The sequence below is a fragment of the Piliocolobus tephrosceles genome, chromosome 17 (genome assembly GCF_002776525.5).
Source record: "Piliocolobus tephrosceles isolate RC106 chromosome 17, ASM277652v3, whole genome shotgun sequence".
Lineage (NCBI taxonomy): Eukaryota > Metazoa > Chordata > Mammalia > Primates > Cercopithecidae > Piliocolobus > Piliocolobus tephrosceles.
This window is the reverse complement of record NC_045450.1, coordinates 15,521,013-15,528,633: the sequence shown is the minus strand read 5'-3', so window position 1 is coordinate 15,528,633 and position 7,621 is coordinate 15,521,013.

Below are 7,621 nucleotides of genomic sequence, written 5' to 3'. Positions count from 1 at the left end.
AGCGTAAAGGATTGGGATTTTTTTGAATTGGGATTTTTTTAAGTGTTTCTTATGGTAAGATGGCAGATGTTAATCAAATACTACATTTTTGAAAGGGTATTTAAAGGCCAGAAGCAGTGACTCACGCATGTAATGTCAGTGCTTTGGGAGGCCAAGGTGGGAGGTTCACTTGGCCCGGGAGTTCAAGGCTGCAGTGAGCTATGATCGCACACAGCGAGATCCCGTCTCAGAAAAAAAAAAAAAGCCAGGGGAGGGGAGATGTTTACAACTATGGTCACAGCTAGAAAGAAAAAGTCGTGACCAGGCATGGTGGTTCACATCTGTAATCCTAGCACTTTGGGAGGCCAAGGCAGGCAGATCACTTAAGGTCACGAGTTCAAGACCAGTCTGACCAATATGGTAAAACCGCATGTCTACTAAAAACGCAAAAATTAGCTGGGTGTGGTGGCGGGCGACTGCAATCTCAGTTCCTCGGGAGGCCGAGGCAGGAGAATCACTTGAAACTAGGAGGCGGAGGTTGCAGTAAGCCAAGATCATGCCACTGCACTCCAGCCTGGGCAACAAAGCAAGACTCTATCTCAAAATAAATAAATAAATAATAAAAATACAAATACAAAAATTAGCTGTGTGGTGTTGTGGGTGCCTGTAATCCCAGCTATTCAGGAGGCTGAGGCAGGAGAATCACTTGAACCCAGGAGGTGGAGGTTGCAGTGAGCTGAGATGGCCCCACTGCACTCCAGCCTGGATGACAAAGCGTGACTCCATCTCAGAAACAAAAACAAAAAAAAGTGGGCAAAAGTGGGCCTAAGTTAGCAATTTACACGACCCCTGCTGAGGGCGGAAGTCAGAGAAGGCTTCCCGGAGGAAGAGGCTTTCAAGCTGAGATACAGGGAATGAATCTGGGTTCCTTGGGCCTGGGTTGTGTTCTGGGCAGAAGAAGAGAGTTTGTAGCAAAGTTATGAAGCAGGGAGGGTCCTTGGAAGAAATTGAAAATACCCTGGGTGGCAGGAACCCAGAGAAGGAAGCAACAGAAAATCCATCTGGGGCAGGAGAGGTCAGAAGGAGCCAGGGCAGGCAGGTACCCGTCAGCCAAGGGAGGGGCAGTGGGAGCCACTGGTGGGTTTTAGGCAGGGCACAAGACAGAGTTGGATTTCTTTCCATGTTTTATTCATTCACTCTTTATTCACCCTTTCAACAAATATTTATTGAGCAAGCACATGAAAATGTGCTCAACATCATTAGTCATCAGGGAAATGCAAATAAAACCCCAGTGAAATACCATCATACACCCACCAGAGTGACTGGAAAGAAAGACTGAAAATTCCAAGTGCAGACAAAGACATGGATTAACGGGAACAGACACGCTCTGTTAGGGGATGTATAAATTGGCTCAACTACTTTGGAAAACTAACAATTTGGCTGGGTGCAGTGGCTCACGCCTGTAATCCCAGCACTTTGGGAGGCTGAAGCAGGTGGATCTCTTGAGCTCAGGAGATTGAGACCAGCCTGAGCAACATGGTGAAACCCCATCTCTACAAAAAATACAAAAAGGTGGGCCAAGGTAGATGGATTGCGTGAGCTCAGGAGTTCAAGACCAGCCTGGCTAACATGAGGAAACCCCTATCTCTATTAAAAATACAAAAAAATTAGCCAGGCATGGTGGTGCATGCCTGTAATCCATGCTACGCGGGAGGCTAAGGCAGGAGAATTGCTCGAACCCGGGAGGCGGAGGTTGCAGTGAGCTGAGATGGTGCCACTGCACTCCAGCTTGGGCAACAGAGTGAGACTCTGTCTCAAAAAAAAAAAAAAAAAAAAAAATTAGCTGGGCCTTGTGGCGCACGCCTGTAGTCCCACCTTCTTGGGGATCTGAGGCACAACAGTTGCCTGAACCGAGGAGGCGCAGGTTGCTCTGAGCCAAGATCACACCACTTCACTCCAGCCCCGGTGACAGAGGGAGACTCCATCTCCAAAAAAAAAAGAAAACTAACAATTTGTACTAAAGTGAAACATACAATTACATAGTGACACAGCAATTCCACTCACCTCCAAAAGAAAGGTGAGTTTATATCCACCAAAACACATCTACAAAAAGTGTTCATAATAGCAACAATATGTATGAATCCCACAAAACATAACAAGGAGCAAAACAAGCCAGACACAAATGAGCATATTTGCCATGATCCCATTTACAGGGTGTTCAACAATAGGTAAAACGAATATACATTATTCGAGAGCCAAGCGCCATGGCTCATGTCTGTAATACCAGCAATCTGGGAGGCCCAGGCAGGAAGACTGCTTCAGGCCAGAAGTTTGAGACCAGCCTGGGCAACACAGTGAGACCTCATTTCTACAAAACAAATTTTTATTTTTTTTATTTTTTGAGACAGACTATCGCCCTGTTGCCCAGGTTGGAGTGCAGTGGCGTGATCTTGGCTCAGTGCAACCTCTGCTTGCCGAGTTCAAGCGATTCTCCTGCCCCAGCTTCCCAAGTAGCTGGGACTACAGGCGCGTGCCACCACACCTGGCTACTTTTTTGTATCTTTAGTAGAGGCGGGGTTTCACCATGTTGGCCAGGTTGGTCTCAAATGCCTGACCTCGTGATCCACCTGCCTCGGCCTCCCAAAGTGCTGGGATTACAGGCGTGAGCCACTGTGCCTGCCTCAACAAAACAATTTTAAAGATTAGCTGGGCATGTTGGCACATACCTGTGATCCTAGCTACTCAGGAAACAGGAGAATTGCTTGAGCCCAGGAGTTCCAGACTGCAGTGAATTGTGTACGATTGCAACACCGCACTCCAACCAGGGCAACAGAGGTAGACCCTGTCTCTGAATAATAATAATAATATGTTGATCAAAGTCAAAATAGGAAGAAATGTCCTAGGGAGATGGAAATGTTCTGTAACTTGATTTGGTGGTAGTTACGTGGTTTTAAATATACGTACACACACACACACATATATACACACACACACATATACACACACACACATACATATATACACACACACACACATCCACACACATTTATATTTTAAAATTCATTGAGCTTGGCTGGGTGCAGTGGCTCATGCCTGTAATCCCATCACTTTGGGAAGCCAAGGTCGGAGGTCAGGGGTTCAAGACCAGCGTGGCCAACAAGGTGAAACCGCATCTCTACTAAAAAATACATAAATTAGTCAGGTGTCCTGGTGCGGCCTGTAATGCCAGTTACTCTGGAGGCTGCAGCGGGAGAATCACTTGAACCCAGGAGGCAGAGGTTGCAGTGAGCAGAGATCATGCCACTGCACTCCAGTCTGGGCAACAGAGCAAACCTCTGTCTCAAAAAAAAAAAAAAAAATTCATCAAGAGGACATTCAAAGCTGCTGTACTTTGCTCTATGAAATTTAAACCCAATTAAAAAAATTCTTTGAGATATGATCTTGCTCTTGCTCTGTTGCCCAGGCTAGAGAGCAGTGGTGCTCACTGCAGCCTGAAACCCTCGGACTCAAGCAATCCTCCTACCTCAGCCTCCCAAGTAGCTGTGACTATAGGATACACCACCACGCCTGGCTAATATTTTTTCAGGCGAACCTCCTGCCTCAGCCTCCCAAAGCGCTGGGATTACAGGCATGAGCCACAGTACACAGCCTCAATTAAAAAAATTAAAATAGAAAATAAATAAATGTGAGCCGGGCGCGGTGGCTCATGCCTGTAATCCCAACACTCTGGGAGGCCCAAGCAGGTGGATCACCTGAGGTCAGGAGTTCAAGACCAGCCCGACCAATACGATAAAACACCCTCTCTACTAAAAATACAAAAAGTAGCCAAGCATGGTGGCACACGCCTGTTATCCAAGCTACTCGGGAGGGGGAGGCTGGAGAATCACTTGAACCCAGGAGGCGGAGGTTGCCGTGAGCCGAGATGGTGTCACTGCACGACAGTCTGAGAGACAGAGTGAGACTCCATCGAAAGAGAAAGAAAGAAGAGAGGCTGGGTGCAGTGGTTCACACCTGTAATCCTAGCACTTTAGGAGGCCGAGATGGGTGGATCACAAGTGTTTGTACGAACAGAGGCAAGATGGCGCAGTTCCGGCTTCTTCAGCGTCAGCTTTCCCGCCCCCGGGAAAAACACAGGTCGACTGCGCAGGCGCAACCCGACCTCAGACGGAGAAAAACGAGAACCCGCCTAGCCTCGCCTATCGCCCCGCCCCCGACCCGCCTACGTCCCGCCCACTACCCGCCCACTTCCGGGCCCAGGACATAAAAGCCGCTCCGGTAGGCGCACAGTGCACTTCCTCAGCCCTCACTCCTGTGGCAACTGTAGGAACTCCGCCCGAGAGAGCTCCACCGGGTGACTCAGCCTCCCCTGATGGAGACCCACGGACCTCACCCCTCCCCCACACCTTCTTTCCTGAAGCTGGGGGACCAAAAATAAATCTGCAGTTTTGCTCTTAGCCTTGCCTACTGGCTGGTCATTTAATACTCGCCCTGGTTTCCTAGAAAGCAAATCTGTTTCCTGGAAAGCAAATCAATGAGGTCAGGAGATCGAGACCATCCTGGCTAACACAGTGAAACCACATCTCTACTAAAAATACAAAAAATTAGCTGGGCGCGGTGGTGGGCGCCTGTAGTCCCAGCTACTCGGGAGGCTGAGGCAGGAGAATGGCGTGAACCCGGGAGGAGGAGCTTGCAGTGAGCCAAGATCACGACACTGCACTCCAGCCTGGGCGACTGAGTGAGACTCCGGCTCAAAAACAAAATAAAGACTCCATCTCAAAATAAAATAAAATGTCTTTTAAGAAGAAAGAAAGAAGGAAGGGAGGGAGGGAAAAGCAAAACAAGAAAAGCAAGAAAGAAATTTATCGTGGGTCTCCTATGTGCCGGAGGTGGAGGTTGCGGCGAGCCAAGATGGCGCCACTGCACTCCAGTCTGTCAGTGAGACTCCATCATAAAAGAAAGAGAAAGAACGAAAAGAAAGAAACAAGGAAGGGAGGGAGAGAGGAGGAGGGGGAGGGGAGGAGAGGAAGCAAAGTATGAAAGAAATGTATTGTGGGTGTCTTGTGTGCCAGGTACTGTATTAGTTGCTGTAGACACAGGAGTGACCAAAACAAAGAAGGAAGTAATTATAGACCAAACAAATTAATCTACCATTTTCCAAAAGCGGAAATTGGGTGTAGAGGGACGAAGTAACATGTTCCAGATCCAACAACTGGGATGTGGCAGAGATAAGGCTCAGCTCTGCTCCTAACCACCAAGCCTCTCCGTGCAACCTTTTCAGCCACAGGCTCAAACCACCCGCTTTGCTTTCTTTCTAAGCCCCACCCTCCCCATTAGGGGCTCTCATAATGTAACAAACCCTTAGACCAAGAGACTCTGGACACTGCATCAAACCCACTCAACTGGCAGCAAAGTGACTGATGATTAAAATGCAAGATTTGGATTTTGGATTTCAAGCATCACTAAACTGGTAAATAGCATACAGAATGCCGGAGTTCCTCTTTCTATTTCCTGTAATTCACAGCACTGTGTTCTTCTTCATTTATTTAGGAGTACTTTTCACTATTTGTAATCATTCATTTATTTATTTGCCCCATATGGCCTCCCCAGCCAGACTGAGAGCATTTTATTTATTTTTATTTATTTATTTATTTTTGAGATAACTCGCTCTGTCACCCAGGCTGGAGTGCAATGGCAGGATCTCAGTTCACTGCAACCTCCGTCTCCCAGGTTCAAGCGATTCTCCTGCTTCAGCCTCTTAAGTAGCTGGGACTACAGGTGAACACCACCACTCCCAGCTAATTTTTGTATTTTTAGTAGAGACGGGGTTTCACCATGTTGGCCAGGCTGGTCTTGAACTCCTGACCTCAAGTGATCCACCCGCCTTGGCCTCCCAAAGTGCTGGGATTACAGGCGTGAGCGCCTGCCCCAGACTGGGACCTCAAAGCTGCTGCTATCTTTGACCTGAACTTCTGCACCTACCTCCTCCTTGGTCTCCCCACTTCTTTTCTCTCCCCACTACAATCAGAACCCCTCACAGCAGCCCCAGGGAACCTAGTAAAGTACCCTGCATACAGCCTCCAATGGCCTCCCTTTGTCCTTGGTATAAAATCCTGCTGGAAAAAGATACAAATATTCTACTTCTAGGTATATCACCAAAAGAAGTGAGGCCAGGCACAGTGGCTCACACCTGTAATCCCAGCACATTGGGAGGCCGAAGCGGGTGGATCACCTGAAGTCAGGAGTTCGAGACCAACTTGACCAACAAGGAGAAACCCCATCTCTACTGAAAATATAAAATTAGCCAGGCATGGTTGGTGCCGCATGCCTATAATCCCAACTACTCGAGAGGCTGAGGCAGGAGAATCGCTTGAACCCGGGAGGCAGAGGTTGTGGTGAGCCAAGATTGCGCCATTGCACTCCAGCCTGGACAACAAGAGTGAAACTCCATTTAAAAAAAAAGAAGAAGAAGAAATGAAAGCAGGGGTTAGAACAGGTATTTGTACACCCATGTTCACAGCAACATTATTCACAGTAGCCAAAAAGTGGAAGCAGGCTGGGCATGGTGTTTCCTCCCACCTTAGCTTCCCGAGTAGCTGGGATTACAGGTTCGTACCACCACGCCCAGCTAATTTTTGTTTTTTTTTTTTTTTTTTTTTTTTTTTTGAGACGGAGTCTTGCTCTGTCGCCCGGGCTGGAGTGCAGTGGCCGGATCTCAGCTCACTGCAAGCTCCGCCTCCCGGGCTCCCGCCATTCTCCTGCCTCAGCCTCCCGAGTAGCTGGGACTACAGGCGCCGCCACCTCGCCCGGCTAGTTTTTTGTATTTTTTTTTTAGTAGAGACGGGGTTTCACCGTGTTAGCCAGGATGGTCTCGATCTCCTGACCTCGTGATCCGCCCGTCTCGGCCTCCCAAAGTGCTGGGATTACAGGCTTGAGCCACCGCGCCTGGCCCATTTTTGTATTTTTAGTAGAGATGGGGTTTTGCCATGTTGGCCAGGCTGGTCTTGAACTCCTGGCCTCAGGTGATCTGCCCACCTCAGCCTCCCAAAGTGCTGGGATTACAGGTGTGAGCTACTGAACCCGGTCACTTCTTCTTTTCACATTTAATTACCCTAAGTTATATACAGGTCATATACTAGATGTATTTATGGTGTCTTGTAAGTATGCAAATCTTTTTATTTTTCCTCTCTAGAATTGCAGCTCCATGATGGAGGGATTTAGGTATGTTTTGCTCACTTATGTACTCAGAACACTTCGACCAGGGGTCAGCAAAGTTTTTCTGTAAAGAGCCAGATTGTAAATATTTTAAGCTTTGCAGGTCCTGCAGTGTCTGCCACCATTTCTCACATCTATCATGGGAGTGCAAAGGCATCCATAACAAATACATAAATGAGGCTGACCGGATGGCTCATACTTACAATCCCAGCACTTTGAGAGGCTGAGGTGGAGGATTGCTCAGGCCCAGGAGTTTGAGACCAGCTTGGCCACCAGGGACTAAACCCTAGGGATAAAACGTCACATTTATTCACTTATTAAAAACAGGAAGAGGATGTATGGCAGTTCACACCTATAATTCCAGCACTTTGGGAGGCTGAGGCAGGAGAATCGCTTGAACATGGGAGGTAGAGGTTGCAGTGAGCTGAGA